Raw genomic sequence first — 18,297 nt, 5'->3', positions numbered from 1 at the left:
AGATTGTGTGCTTGATGTTGCCGAGGAGCGGAGTTCCTCTTTTTATGTACAAGTGTCTAGATTAGGGCTCTGATCTAGGATAGTGCTTGCATGTTGATTTTTGTTTTGACTATGTAGTTTGGAGTTGAGACATTGATTGTATATGAGAGATGTATTTATTGTCATGAGATTTGGAGATGTTATTCACATGGTTATCTATATGTTCCGCTGCTATGTTTATGATACTTGACAATTTATACATGTATGTTGTTTTTGTTTTGATGACGTAGCATCTATTTCTAGAATATATTTGTATATTCGCGCGTTTTACCGCTTATTAGAAGTAGGGTGTTACAAGTTGGTATCAGAGTCGTGGTCCGTCTTGTCCAGACCAAAACCCGTTGAATTTCCTGTTTGTATGCGACATGTATGGAAGTACTGTCGGTACTTGTGGTGTTGTTCCGTTCTTTTAGGTGGGTTTGAGCGTAGTGGGGGAGTAGCAGTTTGCTTCAGGTTTGTTGGATCTGGCAAGGGAAGGTATCTTTGGCACCAGAGGCTCAGTTGATTGTGGTTTGTGTTAAGGTTTCTGTTGATTTTGAGTTGGATCGTGTGTGTCTTCCGTTGAAGCATATAGACGTGATTTTTGGTATGGATTGGATGTTGACTTTTGGTGTTAACATTAATTGTTTAACCAAGAGTATAACGTTTTCTAAGCCGGTAGCTGAGGAAGGTGGGAAGTTCTTGACCGCGGAGCAAGTGAAGAAGTCTTAGGACGGTGTTTTGATGTTTCGTGATCGTGTTTGTGTACCAGATGTTCTTGAGCTTAAGAGAAGGATTTTGGATGAAGGTCACATAAGTAGTTTGAGTATTCATCCAGGAGCGACTAAGATGTATCAGGACTTGAAGAGGTTGTTTTGGTGGCCTGGAATGAAGAAAGAGATCGCAGAGTTTGTGTATGCTTGTTTGGTTTGTCAGAAGTCTAAGATTGAACATCAGAAGCCGTCAGGTTTGATGCAACCGTTGTTGGGTAATTATTGATCGGTTGACGAAGTCGGCACATTTTGTTCCTATCAAGACCGGTATGTCTGTAGCGAAGTTGGCTGAGATCTACATTGAGCAGATTGTCAGGTTGCATGGTATTCCTTCTAGTATTGTGTCGGATCGGGATCCGAGGTTTACTTCTAAGTTTTGGGAAAGTTTGCAAATTGCTTTGGGAACTAAGTTGAGGTTGAGTTCTGCTTATCATCCCTAGACTGATGGTTAGACGGAGAGGACTATTCAGAGTTTGGAAGATTTGTTGAGAGCTTGTGTGTTGGAGCAAGGTATCAGTTGGGTCGAATGTTTACCGTTGATTGAGTTTACTTACAACAACAGTTTTCATTCTAGTATCGGAATGGCACCGTTTCAGGCTTTGTATGGTAGAAGGTGTAGAACTCCGTTGTGTTGGTATGAGTCAGGTGAAAGTGTTTTGTTAGGACCGGAGGTTGTACAAGAGACTACGGAAAAGATTAAGATGATTCAAGAGAAGATGAGAGCGTCTCAGAGTAGGCAGAAGAGTTATCATGATAAGAGGAGGAAGGACATTGAGTTTCAGGTTGGTGATCATGAGTTTTTAAGAGTGAATCCTGTAACCGATGTTGGTCGTGCTTTGAAGTGTCGGAAGTTGACTCCTCGTTTTGTTGGACTGTTTGAGATTGTTGAGAAGGTAGGGGTTGTAGCGTATCAGATTGCGTTACCACCATCTTTGTCGAATCTTCATGATGTGTTTCATGTGTCTCAGTTGCGGAAGTATGTGTATGATGAGTCTCATGTGATTCAAGTGGACGATTTGGAAGTAAGGGATAATTTGACCGTTGAGACTTGGCCAGTTAGGATTGAGGATCGTGAAGTGAATCGATTGCGTGGCAAGGAGGTCGTTTTGGTTAAAGTGATTTGGGTTGGACCGACTGGTGAGAGTGCCACTTGCGAATCGGAGAGTAGGATGAGGGTTGCGTATCCAGAGTTGTTTCCTTCAGGTAATTTTCGAGGGCGAAAATTCTTTTTAGTGGGGGAGAGTTGTAACAACCTGATTTTTCGATTAGATTTATTTTTATTATTCTTAATTGTGTTATATGTGCTTCTATGTGATTATTTGACTCTGAGGTATTTTTGGTTAGGAATTGTAGAATTCGGTGTTAGAAGGGTATTTTAGTCATTTTGGACTTAGGGGCATTTTGGTCATTTTGAGAGCAGGGGTAATTTTGTAATTTTTGCTGAAGGTTATTTTTAGTGCTTAGTGAGGGTTATTATTTTACTAAGTGTTGGAGAGTGGGGTAATTATTTAGTTTACCGTTAAGTGACCGTTAATGTTATATTTTTACCGTTAAGTGAGTAGTAACATTTTGGCGTTAGAATAGAAATAGGTTAGGCTCATTAAGACATTGTGAGATGAGCCCAATTGAGTAGAGTTTATATAAACACTAGATAGTAGTGAAATTGGGGCTTTACCAACATTTCATTTCATTTTCACATTGAGATAGAGATAGAGAGAAGATAAGGGTTCAAGAGGAAGAACAAGAGAAGGGTTGGAGGCTAGAGCTAGGAGAGGAATTCATCATCTAGGAGCTAAATTGAAGCTTGGGTTAGAGATTCTTGGTGCTAGAGGTAAGAGGGTTAGGCTTCACTCATAATTTCATAATTTTTCCTTTTTACCCATTTTGTGAAATTGATGAATTGAATCTAATTGTTGTAAATTCGTGCATGATTGTTGTTTTTATGTTTGAGAACATGAATTATATGATAATTGTATGTTAGTATGTGAATTAACATGTTGAAATGTATATTTGTGGGTACTTTGTGTTCTTGAGCAAATTTGATGGGTTTTGAGTGAATTTGTTAATGAATGAAGTTGTGGTTGTCAAATTGTGAATGATTTCATGATTAGATGTTGTTGTTGTTGTTAGATGTGTTGTTGATGAATTGATGCATTGGGTATGATGAATTGGTGAATTATGATGAGATTTGTTGTTGTTGTTCAACTTTGTGAAGTTGTGTTAAGTTGTTCATGTGAAGGACCAAAATGAAGTTTTGATATATGAAGTTATTGACTGAGTTTTTGATGTTGTTAGGTGAGTTAGACTTAGTAGAAATTATGTTTTCATGTTGAGGTTGTATTGGTCGAGTCGTTTGGGAGAAATCGGGATTTTCATATGAAATCCGAGTGTTAACCGTTTTGAAAAATGAGTGTGATGTGAGGTTATGGAAAATAATTTTTGGGATGGTTGAAACTTGAATTTTTCTGTACATTATGATAGAGCTAAGTGTTAGGAGAATATAGGCGAAAACGGAATTGAATTTGGGTTAACGGTCGAGATTTTGCGAACAAAACGGCGAACCGAAAAGCCGAGACTGCACTGAACTGCAGCACAGGCGTCAGGTTTCTGGCAGCTCACGCTTGAGCGCAGCACTCCTGCGCCTAGGCGCAAACAGGCAGCCCCTTCAGGGCAAGAGTTTTGTTGTTCTTGAATGGGCGCTTCAGGACCACTTTCGGACTTCCAAAACCGATTCCTTTGATGTTTTTCGCTATTTTCTAGGTCTTCTAAACCTTGGGAAACATCAAAAAAATTGGGTTGAACTTGACTCCTTGGATTTAATCAAGCTTATTGTTGATTGTTCAAGAAATGTCCAAGAATGCTGATTTTTCCGAAACTTGTTTTCTCAAGAGAATGAAGTAGGGTTAAGTATGCATGATGTTTATATGACTTCTAAAAATGGTTGTGAATGGTTTCCCCAAGTTTTAACTTGTTTTGTTTTGAAAATGGAATTCTTTTGTAAGAGTGATAAAGTGAGACGAACTTTGTGATTTTCATGAATTGATCGTATTTGGCCGATGAAATGCTTATGTAACCTCTACTGCACGTATATGTGACTTGTAAGAATACATGGCATAGGCAATTGAGCTTGTTTACTTGGTTTTGACTTAAATGCTCAATTATTTTAATGTTGTGATTTTGAGAGACGAACTTGATTGAAAATGAGTTTTTAAGAACCAATTGCTTATGAACCCTTTATGAATAGATTAATATGATTATGAGATGATGTATGAATGGTTGTTGAGTGATAAATATGATGTTTGTGATCATATGTTGTATTTGTTCCTTTATTTGGATTGTAAGGAATTATGTGGAAATGTGGCAACTATATGTTGATTTATGTGGAGATGATTGATGATATATATATATGTGACAACTATATGCTAATTGAATCGTGGATGTTGTTGGTGATTGTATGTATGTCAAGTGGTGGTGAATTGTTGTCGATGCATATATACTAATTGAATGGAGATGAACATGTTTATGTTATGTTGTTTGTTAAACATGTTAAATGTTGATTGTTGGTGGTGAATTCATACATGCTAATATTGATGGTGATCTTGTTGGTGAATGCATGTATTCGAAATGATGGTGATGGTGAGGTGATTATTGTTTGTGTGAACATATGCATTGAGTCGAGTCATATGTTCATGCATTCATGACTGATGGTGGTGGATTTTATATCCAATTAAGGTGATTACGATGTTTTTGTTGCATCAAAGGTGACGACCTTGAGGTGATTTGGTACCACATGCATCTAGAAGAGTCTAGAGCATCATATGCATTTGATTAGTTGATGAGTCGTGTCATAATTGAATATATGACTTGCTGAATTTGTGGATTGGTGAAATTTAGTGAATGTTGTGATTGTGTGGATTGGTGTATATTTACATTGGTGGATTTTGTTGATGGTTGTGAATAATTGAATTATGCTCTAATTGCATGTCTTATTTGTTTGTGCTTATACACTTGGTGAATCTATTTGATGATAATTAATTTGATAATAATGATGAAGTGAGAGTTGTATATGTATATGCATATGATGTGGTGATTTCCTTGATGATGATGATTACTTGCTTATAACTTTGAAATGTTGAATTGTACCTTTGAATTAAGTATGCTAAGTGGAGAATAAGGTGAGTAATCCTTTCTTTGATTGATAATTGATGAACTTATGTCGATGATTTGTTTAGAGATTGGATATGCTTGCTATGCCATGTTAATAATGTGATAGCTTGAAATGTAAGTGATGGGGATAATAATCATGTGATGCTACTATTCTAGGAGGGATGGTTTTGTATATGTGATATGTATGATTCCTTGAATGTTATGTTTTCATATGGATTATGATAATGTAATGCTAACCCTCAGTGGTTTACCACCTACCTTTCCGTATGGACGGGTAGATGGAGTGCAGGATGCTTAGATTGTGTGCTTGATGTTGCCGAGGAGCGGGGTTCCTCTTTTTATGTACAAGTGTCTAGATTAGGGCTCTGATCTAGGATAGTGCTTGCATGTTGATTTTTGTTTTGACTATGTAGTTTGGAGTTGAGACATTGATTGTATCTGAGAGATGTATTTATTGTCATGAGATTTGGAGATGTTATTCACATGGTTATATATATGTTCCGCTGCTATGTTTATGAGACTTGACAATTTATACATGTATGTTGTTTTTGTTTTGATGACGTAGCATCTATTTCTAGAATATATTTGTATATTCGCGCGTTTTACCGCTTATTAGAAGTAGGGTGTTACATCAATCAACGGTAAACATTCAACCCAACTGACACCTTGCTCCAACACACAAGCTCTCAACAAATCTTCCAAACTCTGAATAGTCCTCTTGATGAGATCAAAAGTTCATTAAGTACGTGGAAGGAAACATATAAAAAAAATTCACTAAAAAATAGAGTTCATGGAATAGTCTTTTGGTAAGCATGTGGTTATTTATTATTGGTCCAAGAAAATATGTCTCATAGCATTCATTTTTTATTCACGTGTGGAGGGTCTTTTGGAAGCATATTAGATATCTCATGAATAATTTGGTCAATGATTTGTCATTAAAATATCATTATTTACAAGGCATATGGAAATGATATGGTTATGAAAAGAATTGGAACAATCAGGTCTCATTTTGCCACTAGTAGCATATGGACATTCTAGTTGATGGTTATGAATCATGGCAGCAGACTCTCTCTCCCCATTGGACCGTTATTAAAGAAAAGAAAGGACCAAGTCACATTTTGGCAAGTTGTTCACACCTTTTGGACTCCTGATTGTTACGTAGTAGTTTCTTATTATTAGGAAAATAATGGTTGCTTTAATACGCCATTTATTTGCTTTATTTGAATTATTAAGTGTCATTTTAATTTATTAGAGTCCATTAGGTTACATTGTAAGAACTCTATAAATTGTAACTTTCTCTATGAAATAAGAAAAGTTGAATTTTGTAGAATTTTATACTTATGTGTATTGAGAGCTTTGTCTCTTGTGGTTCTGGATTGAACCATCCTTGATCTTATCAAGAATTTCTTTTCTTGTGGCGATCCTCGCATCCATAGACTTATCACTTTCTTGGATTAGAAAGTGTGGCGTCCCTGTCTATCCATTCCATTTCTTCATTTTTGAGTCTTTTCCACCAAAATATTCTTATTTGCTTCCGACGGCTCCGTGGTACTCATCATTTGGTAATCAGAGCTTAGGTTCAAATCAGGTATTATCCATCGTTTGATTTTTATTTTTCAATTTCAAAATCTTTTTCATTTGCATATTATCCTTGAAATTTCTTCATCTCTGTTTCTTTTTGAAGTATTAAACAAAAAAATATGGCTCATGAAATTCAAGCTACAATTCAATATTTTGATGAAGTATGGAGAGAAAAAATGCTTGAGGATATCAAGAGAAGATCAAGTCCTACTTCTGCTCTTAGAGAGTTACAAAGAAAAAGGAGAGAGAAAATGATGGCAATAATTGATAGTGGAATGGCTGATATCTCCAAAATGTTAGAGGAAAATCTCCTTCAAGTCCAAAATCATTATATAGAACCTAAAATAAATGTTGAAGAAAAAGAGAGTCTTATTGTAAAGGAAACTCATGAGGAAGAATGTGAAAAGAAAAGAGAAGAAACAAAAGAAAGTGGTGAAAAAGAAGTAGAGGAAAAAGATGAAGAAAAGGAGAATGAGAAGGAAAAGGAAGAGAAAAATGTTGGGAAGTTTTGGCCTACTATTACACTAGTACCTTCATCAAAGTTGGTATGTGTAGTTAAATGTTGGAATTCTTCTGATATTCTTAAATCTCCTAACCTTTCTTCTTTGAGTCATGAAGGGAACCAAGCGAACGAAGAAGAAGTTCCTCATCAAGTTAAAAAAAATTATGAGCAATGGAAACATGAGTTTGTCCAAGAATCGCAAGAAGAAAAATTTCTACATAACTCACTTCCATTATATGCAGGTTTGGATTTGAGGGCAAATCCTTTTGAAGAGGGGAAGAATGATGAGATCAAAAGTTCATTAAGTACGTGGAAGGAAACATATAAAAAAAATTCACTAAAAAATAGAGTTCATGGAATAGTCTTTTGGTAAGCATGTGGTTATTTATTATTGGTCCAAGAAAATATGTCTCATAGCATTCATTTTTTATTCACGTGTGGAGGGTCTTTTGGAAGCATATTAGATATCTCATGAATAATTTGGTCAATGATTTGTCATTAAAATATCATTATTTACAAGGCATATGGAAATGATACGGTTATGAAAAGAATTGGAACAATCAGGTCTCATTTTGCCACTAGTAGCATATGGACATTCTAGTTGATGGTTATGAATCATGGCAGCAGACTCTCTCTCCCCATTGGACCGTTATTAAAGAAAAGAAAGGACCAAGTCACATTTTGGCAAGTTGTTCACACCTTTTGGACTCCTGAATGTTACGTAGTAGTTTCTTATTATTAGGAAAATAATGGTTGCTTTAATATGCCATTTATTTGCTTTATTTGAATTATTAAGTGTCATTTTAATTTATTAGAGTCCATTAGGTTACATTGTAAGAACTCTATAAATTGTAACTTTCTCTATGAAATAAGAAAAGTTGAATTTTGTAGAATTTTACACTTATGTGTATTGAGAGCTTTGTCTCTTGTGGTTCTGGATTGAACCATCCTTGATCTTATCAAGAATTTCTTTTCTTGCGGCGATCCTCGCATCCATAGACTTATCACTTTCTTGGATTAGAAAGTGTGGCGTCCCTGTCTATCCATTCCATTTCTTCATTTTTGAGTCTTTTCCACCAAAATATTCTTATTTGCTTCCGACGGCTCCGTGGTACTCATCACCTCTCCGTCTGACCATCAGTATGGGGGTGATAAGCAAAACTCAACCTCAACTTAGTCCCCAAAGCAGCTTGCAAACTCTCCCAAAACTTAGAAGTAAACCTCGGATCCCGATCCGACACAATACTAGAAGGAACACCATGCAATCTAACAATCTGCTCAATGTAGATTTCAGCCAACTTCGCCACAGACATACCGGTCTTGATAGGAACAAAATGTGTCGACTTCGTCAACCGATCAACAATCACCCAAATAGAATCAAAACCCTTAATAGTCTTCGGCAAAGCTCCAACAAAATCCATAGAGATACTATCCCACTTCCACTCTGACACAAACAACGGTTGCATCAAACCTGACGGCTTCTGATGTTCAATCTTAGACTTCTGACAAACCAAACAAGCATACACAAACTCTGCAATCTCCTTCTTCATTCCAGGCCACCAGAACAACCTCTTTAAATCTTGATACATCTTAGTCGCTCCTGGATGAATACTCAAACTACTCCGATGACCTTCTTCCAAAATCCATCTCTTAAGCTCAAGAACATCTGGTACACAAACACGATCGCGAAACATCAAAACACCGTTCTCACCCAACCTGAAGTCTCCACCCTTACCTTGATTAACCAACACCACACGATCTACAAGTTCCAAATCTTCCTTCTGACCATTCTTGATCTCTTCCAAAATATTACTCATCAGCTTCAGCATTCCAAGTCTCACACCCTCCGGTGTCAACTCACTAACCAAACTCAAATCTCGGAACTGCTCAATCAACTCTAACTCTTTAACCATCAAAGCAGACATATGCAACGACTTCCTACTCAAAGCATTAGCAACAACATTCGCCTTCCCTGGGTGAGAACTCAACTGAAAATCGAAATCTTTAAGATACTCCAACCATCTTCTTTGCCTCATATTTAACTCCTTTTGGTCAAACAAGTACTTCAAACTCTTGTGATCACTGAAAACTTCAAACTTAGAACCATACAAATAATGCCTCCAAATCTTCAACACATACACAATGGCCGCCAATTCCAAATCATGAGTCGGATAATTCTTCTCATGCACTTTCAACTGCCTCGAAGCATAAGCCACAACCTGACGATTCTGCATAAGCACACCACCAAGACCCATCTTAGAAGCATCACAATACATAACAAACGATTCCTTCGAATTCGGAAAAATCAACACTGGAGCTGAAGTCAACCTCTTCTTCAACTCTTGGAAACTCTTCTCACACTTAGCATCCCAAACATAAGCTTGCCCTTTCCGAGTCAACTGCGTCAATGGCAACGCCAACTTAGAGGATCCTTCAATGAACCTCCGATAATAACCTGCCAACCCAAGAAAGCTTCTAACTTCAAAAACAGACTTAGGTGATTCCCACTGCAACACTGCATCAACCTTAGACGGATCAACGACAATGTCACCTTTAGAAATCACATGACCAAGGAAACTCACTGCCCGCAACCAAAACTCACACTTCGACAACTTAGCAAACAACTTATTTTCCTTCAAAACTCCTAACACAATCTTCAAATGCTCGGCATGCTCTTCTTAAACACCACCACAAAACGGTCCAAAAAAGGATGAAATATTCTATTCATATATTCCATGAAGACACCTGGCGCATTAGATACTCCAAATGGCATCACAGAATACTCATAGTGTCCATACCTCGTTCTGAACGCAGTTTTGGATATATCTTCCGCCTTTACTCTAATTTGATGATATCCTGACCTCAAATCAATCTTGCTGAACACTTCCGCACCAACCAACTGATCCATCAAATCAACAATCCTCGGAAGCGGATACCGATTCTTAATCGTCACTTTATTTAACTGCCGATAATCCACACACAACCTCATGCTTCCATCCTTCTTCTTAACTAGAAACACAGGAGCACCCCACAGAGAAACACTCGGCCTGATAAACTGCTTCTCGAGCAACTCTTCCAACTGCTTCTTCAATTCACCCAACTCTGATGCAGACATCCGATACGGCGCAATCGAAATAGGACTTGTTCCCGGTTCCAAATCAATTGCAAACTCAACTTCCCTCTCCGACGGTAACTCGGTAATGTCGTCCGGAAAAACTTCTGGAAACTCTTGCACTACCGGCAAATCACCAACTCCTTTCTCACTACTCTCATTCAAGGAAGCAAACATCATGAGTATACTAGCTTCTCCATCCAAAAACTTGTTCACTTGCTCCGCGGTCAAGAACTTCCCACCTTCCTCAGCTACCGGCTTAGAAAACGTTACACTCTTGGTCAAACAATTAATGTTAACACCAAAAGTCAACATCCAATCCATACCAAAAATCACATCCATATGCTTCGACGGAAGACACACAAGATATAACTCAAAATCAACATTGCCAAAACTAAAGGGACACTTAGCACACGCTAAAGAAGTAGTCACCGAACCACTAGCTGGGGTATCGATAACCATCCCACGAGACAACGGAGTCACAACCAAACTCAAACGCTCAACACAACTAACCGCATAAAAGAATGAGTAGCACCAGTATCAATAATTGCAATCAAAGGAGTACTATTGATAAAACACATACCTCGGATGAGATTATCCGGATGCTCCACCCCTTCCGCATTCAATGCAAACACCTTTCCCGCCGCCTTCTTCGGCTTGGTACACTTAGTACTGATATGCCCCTTCTTAGCAAGTGATCTCCTTCTTGCACTCAAACACCTTATGACCTGCTTCCCCACACTTGTAGCATTTCTCACCACTCTTGCAATCATTAGCAAAATGACCCATCGTGCTACACTTGTAGCACCTCACCTCAACAACATTCAGTTTAGAGCCTCCACCAGATTCCTTCTTCTTTCCTTTGTCCTTGTTGTACGGCTTCCCAAATCCATGACTCTTTCCCTTCCTCTCATTCATCGCCTTGTAATGGTTCACCTTGACCTTCCCAGCTTCATCAAACATATACTTCACGGATCTCCTGAATACACATGTACTGGTAGATGTCGAGCCTCAAACCGCTTTCAAACTTCACACACTTGGAAACCATATCATCCTTAGCATTGATGTACGGACAAAACCTTGAAAGCTCCTCAAACTTTGCCGCATACTCAGCCACCGAACGGTTCTCTTGCTTCAAGTTCAAGAACTCCACTTCCTTCTTAGTCCTCAAATCCTCAGGAAAGTACTTCCTCAAAAACTCAGTCTTGAACCTAGCCCAAGTCACAGCTCCACCAGCCTCAAGCCTTCCCTTAACATTGATCCACCAATACTCAGCCTCCTCAGCAAGCATGTGAGTAGCCAATCTGACCTTCTAATCCTCACTAGTCACCATAGCACGAAAGATCCTCTCCATGGCTTGCACCTATGCCTGAGCTCTATCCGGATCATACCTACCCTTGAACGTCGACGGACTGTTTCTCAAGAAACGATCAAGCCTCCGCTCTTCAGCCTCACCAGGATCACGATGACCAACCGCCGCCTGCTCGTTAGCCTGAGCCAACACCTGAGCCATCGAAGCCAAAGCCTGCGCAATCGCCGCACCATCTCTACCACCAGCCATCTCAAGACTACACAAAACCAACCAACAGATAAGAACAACAGCACAACAACCAAGTATCAAAGGTAACTCATTACCATTCGCATACTAACAGGAAAAATCAACGAATGCTAGTCTACTAGTCCAATAGTCCGGACAAGACTGACCACGGCTCTAATACCAACTTGTAACACCCTACTTCTATTAAGCGGTAAAACGCGCGAATATACAAATATATTCTAGAAATAGATGCTACGTCTTCCAAATCAAAACATACATGCATAAAGATCATGTTACATCACATAGCAGCGGAACACATATATACTCCATAACGACAACAAATCTCAGAATAAAGATACAAAAATAACATCCTCCAATCTCAGATACAATAATATCTCAAATCTGAACATAATAATGTCTCAACACAAAATTACACAATCAAATAGAAATCCAACGTGCAAGAACTACCCTAGATCAGAGCCCTAATTTAGACACTGCACATAAAAAGAGGAACTCCGCTCCTCGGCAACATCAACACAAGTTTAAGCATCCTGCACTCCATCTACCCGTCCATACGGAAAGGTAGGTGGTAAACAACTGAGGGTTAGCATTACATCATCATAATCCAATTAAAATTAACAAGAAACTTTGAGAATGAAAGATATATTTAAGAACGATGAATAACAAACTATACACGTACTCACAAGTATTCTTAACATACACATCATTCAATATCATCATCTCAAGTTCATATCCACAAGTGTATCATACACACATCACAAAATCAACCGTGTTAATCAACAATTAACAAATTCAATCATCATTCACAACTCAAATGCATTTCAATTCACCAACAAGGTATGCAATGGCTCTAGACTCATCTAGATGCATGTGGTACCAAATCACCTCAAGGTCGTCACCTCCGATGCAACAAAACATCGTAATCACCTCAATTGGATATAAAATCCACCACCATCAGTCATGAATGCATGAACATATGACTCAACTCCAAATGCATATGTTCACACATACAATCACCTCAACATCACCAAGACTTAGTATATATGCAATCAACAATTCACCACCACATAACATATATACAATCACCAACAACATCCATATTACAATTAACATGTAGTTGTCACATATATACACCATTAACCATCTTCACATAAGATATAACAACTATCCATAAAGGATTCACAATACAATTAGCTCTCAAAGTCATATTCAACAAGTTCATCTCTCAAAGTCACAACATAAAATAATTAGAGGTTATGGACCAAAACCAATTCTACAAGCTCAATTGTCTATGCCATGTACCCTCACAAGTCACTTATACGTGCAGTAGAGGTTACATAAACATTTCATCGGCCACATATGGAGAATTATCAAAAATTCCAAACTTCGTCTCACTTGATCACTTTTCACAAAAATTCCCATTTTCAAAGAAAAACAAGTAGGTTCACTACATCACAGTTTAACTACCTTAGTTGAACTCATAAAAATCAAGTTTCAAATATTAAAAACATTCCACGAGGATTGGGTCGACTTAGAACTAGTTATGCGGGATTTTTCGACAAAACTTTTCAAGAGTATTTTCCCCATAACTTGAAAACCAAAAATCATATTCAAGTCAAACCAACGCCTTTGGAAAGCTAAAAATATTATCTACAATTTTCATGTTTGTACCAAAAACCAGTTCACGACAAAAACGAGGGAAAAAGATGCAAGAATGCAAAACAGGGGGTTCTCCCCTATGCAACTCGCAACTGCGAGTAACTTTACTCGCCATTGCGAGTTGGCTCCAAGGAGCCCCTGTTGCTCGCATCCAACTCGCCATTGCGAGTACGGTTGCGAGTTATGACAGTAGTTTCGGGAAAAAGAGCCATTTTCACCCCAAAACCCCAATTTTGACTCCCCAATGCCCAAATTTGATCCCAAAGTTTGTTTAAACATTTCCAAACATGAAAAGACACTCAAATCCATATAAAATTTGCCCCAAAACATTCTCTTAACAAAAATCATCATTTGACCCATTTCTCATCAAAACTTCTAAACCACACAAAGTCATAGCAAACACCACAATTATGATTACCCAAGGTTTTAATCATCAACAACAACATCTCTCAACAACAACAGCAACTAACCATGATTAATTCATCAATAATTCATCACAACAACATCTCATATCATCATTTTTGGACAAAAATGCAAAGCATACATATAACCACAATTTAAGCATGTAATTTCATCATCAATAACTCAATTAACATTCAATTTACATACCCAAACATTGCATCAAAACATGAGCACGAATTTACAATTAATTAGGTTCAATTCATCAATTTCACAAAATGGGTAGAAATGAAAAGTTAGGAATTATGGTTGAAACCTAACCCTCTTACCTCTAGCACCAAGAATCTCTAACCCAAGCTTCAATTTAGCTCCTAGATGATGAATCCCGTCTTGCCTCTAACCCTTGTTCTTGTTCTTCCCTCTAGCCTTTATCTCTTCTCTTCTCAAATGAAAAATGTTTGTGAAAGAACCTTATTCCTCTACTAACATTAGTTTATATAGGCTCACTTAATTGGGCTTATCTCACAAACCTCAATGGGCCTAACCCATTTCTATTTTAACCTCAAAAATGTTACTACTCACTTAACGGTAAAACACAACATTAACGGTCAATTATCGGTAATAAAATAATAACTACACCCTTTAGTAACTTGGTAAAATAATAACTCTCACTAAGCACTAAAAACAACCTTCAGCAAATTACAAAATTACCCCTACTCTCAAACAGACACGAAGTCGCAAACCCAACACCAAACCGCAAACCCAATACAAACTCACAAACCGCTTCCAAATCACAACCAAACACCACTACAAAAACCACCCCAAAATCCAAAAACACAGAATCAAAGGTATAACATTTTCTTTCTTAGATCTAGGTTTCCTCCAATTTTTCTTTCGATATATATATATATATATATATATATATATATATATATATATAACGAAAAAAAAGAGGTGAGTAGGAGAAGGAGGGAACCGGAAAAAAAAGGGTTCCAGCGACAGCGCTGCCACCTAGGGTGGCCGGCCACCGTGTCGGAACCCACCAGAATTCTCTTTCGACGAGGGGAAGAAGAGAGAATTTGAGTGAAGAGAGAGAGAGAGAGAGAGAGAGAGAGAGAGAGAGAGAGAGAGAGAGAGAGAGGATGGGGAAAACGAGAGAAACAACATATGATGCCTATTTATAGGCCTTCCCAAGGTGTGCGAAGGTGCATGCTTTAGCATGCACCCCCGCCTTTCTTGGTCTTCAGATCTAATCTGACAGCCTGTAGGCTTTAACACCAAGTCCAATCTGAGGCGTTGATCAAATCAACGACCCAGATCCACCCACCCTGGCCTATTTGCGTTTTTCGGCTTTCCTTGACCCAATCTGTCTTTTTCTTACTTCCTGCACCCCCCTTTTACTTCTTGCACCCCCTGCCCCTTTTATTTTTTTTCATTTTCTTTTCATGCATTTTATTTTATTTTGCATCTTATTTTATTGTTCATTATCGTTTGCATATTTATTTTCCGCCATTTTATCAATTATGGATTTAGAATGTACTTAGGATTATTGTTCATTTTATTTTTATTTATTTATTTTGCTTTTATGGATAAATTTTTTTTAAAAAAATAGGTTAGTTTTAATCCAAGGAAAAGGAGTTTCGTTTTGATCCAACGTCATTACAAAAATCCCTCGCACTTTTATTTTATTGTCATGCTTTAATTTTTTAGGCTTTAAATGAATAAAAAAACAAAAACATTCAAATAATCAGAAATGCCACAAAATCTTCTTTTTTTAAAAAAAAAAAAAAACCTTGATCTTCAATAAAGTGATTTTCCTTTTATTTTCTTAAACAAAACTTCAATCCATTTTAATTATATTTGAATCTTTTTCTTTTAAAATAAAAAACACTAAACAAATTTATTTTGCCACTTGGCTTTTTATTTTTAAACCTTTTCAAAACTAATAAAAAATACCCAACAAATCACTCGCTTTTTACCCCGAACTACGTGGTTTTGATCCCTCCCGGGTAAGTAGGCAAAAGACACTTGTCTTTCCAAATCAAAAAATAATAAAAAACATTTTCTTCCTTTCTACTCATCACTTTAATCTTTTTTTTAAGCAAATTAATTATGGCCAATAAATAAATAAAATCAAGAGGTTCCTATAGGATATTATAGACGTTTAGGGTGCTAACACATTCCCTTCACGTAACCAACCCCTGAACCTAAAATCTTTAAAATGTGGGTTATTTCAAACTTTTCCCCCTTTCCCTTGGAAAAATCAAAGCTCGGTGGTGAAATATAAATTTGTGAGTCAACGCTAATCAATAGCTTGATCTCCGAAAATCACCGCGTTATTACTTTGTTAAAATTTCCCCTATACCTCTCTCAAAATCGAATATCCTCAACAATCCTCAAATTTCATCCTCAAACCTTTATCTCGTGACCCAATTTCTTCCATTAACCACATCTAACCTTCAACCATCATTAAATTCCCATATATTTTCAACTAATACTTAAACAGTAATCCAACAAAATCCATACCCATTACACTAAACCTCTTTAATTTCACCAAACTCACAAAAACTTACCCATTCTACTCAATCACTACCAAATGGCACCAACCAAATGCGCCAGAGGAAGTCAAATAAACATTCACCACCTCCACCATCACCACCACCACCACCTGCTACCTACGACAAATTTCAAAACCCCGAACACTTTGACAAGTCTGAGAAGATTAAGGGTTATGCTTTCACTCGAGAACATCGTTTTGATGTTCATAACCTCACAAAGTACCAAAATTTTGACACTATTCTCCATCAATTGAATTGAGTAAGGTTCAACAACCTTTTCACCAAGGAGAACAATCACACAATCACTCTTGAATTCTTCACAAATGTCCATAATCAAGGCCACCACTACATGTCTTTTGTTCTTCTTAAACAAATTGACTATAGTCCACATAAAATCAATTAGTTACTTGGTTTGACTCCATCGGCTGAATGTGATGTTCAAAGAAGACGAAATATGAGAAATCTTCCAAATGAGAGCAATGTGAAGAAATTCTAAGGGAAGTGGGAAGAGAGGGAGCTAATTATGTATGCTCTCATGGTGCCATAAATCCAACTAGGCTAAATATGGTTAACATGAAACCCATTCCTAAAGAACGTGCATCATTCATACATGCTAGCATTGATTGTGTCGTCTACTTCTGAGTTACCAATCATTAGGTTGTTCATCCAGTTGTCTATTTTGTTGAGACCGAGAATAATTTAGGCAGATTGAAAGTTGGGAGTATTAAGCAGATGGTCAATTCAAAGGTGATTACATTAGGGCATAATAATGTCATTAATGCCTTGTGTTTGGGGGAGCAAGTCCCAACTAAACATGGAGACCTTATGGTGAAATCTAAGGGAGCCATAGATGATACTTTTATGGCAAAGTTTTAAAAGGAATCCCTAAAAAAGTTGGAGGAGCATCAGGTCCAATCACTTCATAAGCAGCATCACCTAGGTGAACCATCTCAGCTCAAATTTTTTACCTTTTAGATTTTCTAAGATACATCTCTGCGAAATATTCTAAATACATGTGTCTTTGAAAAATATCCTATAAGTATTTGATAAAATTGTTTTTTGTAAATTAAAAAAAGTAATGGCGATACTTTTTAGTAACTGTGAGCAAAGAGTCAAAATAGCAAGCCAAATTGCCGCAATTTAAGCTGATTGCCAAAATTAGACCTTGATAGAGTGTCGTAAGTTCAGCGAACAAGATATCTTGAGAGTTGTTGATGAAGCCTTAAAAACTAGATATATAGTTGCCTATATTGTTTCGGAGAACTCCTCCAAATCCTGTGCGGATAGGATCACCATTGCAGCTTCCATCCACATTCAAAATTGTACACATGTGGTTGTTACTGTTCCAGCGAATAACTCTTGCAGGAGCTAGGGCGTTTGTAGCATTGCGAAGACTGGTGTTGATGGTTTCAGCAAAACTGAAAATATTGCAACCGAGGCGAGTAATAGACATGGTTTCTGACACGAATCTGTAAGCGTACGATTCTTATCGAGTAGTAAAAAGATTATCGTCCACAGGGAGTTATATATGTAATTACTGATTTCTTTTTCAAATAAAATTAGCTGAAATAATTAGAGTTTAGAAGTTCAATAGTTTCTGGTTTAAATTCAGATTTTAAAAGCGTCTAGGGATTATTGGTTTGTCGTAATGACAAATCACTAACAATTCAAGCCTATGTTTTTATCTTATGTTAAATTCTTTTTCTAAAGGCAAGAATCTCTTAGGTATTTTATGTTTCCTTTCAGAATACATAAATATATCTCAATAACAATCAAACATATTCTCATGGTTGATTATTATTGAGACCCTATAAGTGCGACTCTTATAGCCTCAATACTTCATAAAACTATTCATTTGGGGTGTTCCCATCAAGTTATGCGTCGTCTTGCCTAATTTCATTTGTTCCAATATCAAACTTCATCTTTCGATCCTTCGTTTGATATTTGAGATGATTAAATAACAACTATTA

Source organism: Medicago sativa, chromosome 4 (assembly GCF_051527215.1).
Source record: "Medicago sativa cultivar Bolivia chromosome 4, Bolivia_mono, whole genome shotgun sequence".
In the NCBI taxonomy this organism is placed as follows: Eukaryota; Viridiplantae; Streptophyta; class Magnoliopsida; order Fabales; family Fabaceae; genus Medicago; species Medicago sativa.
This window is presented reverse-complemented; position numbering follows the sequence as displayed.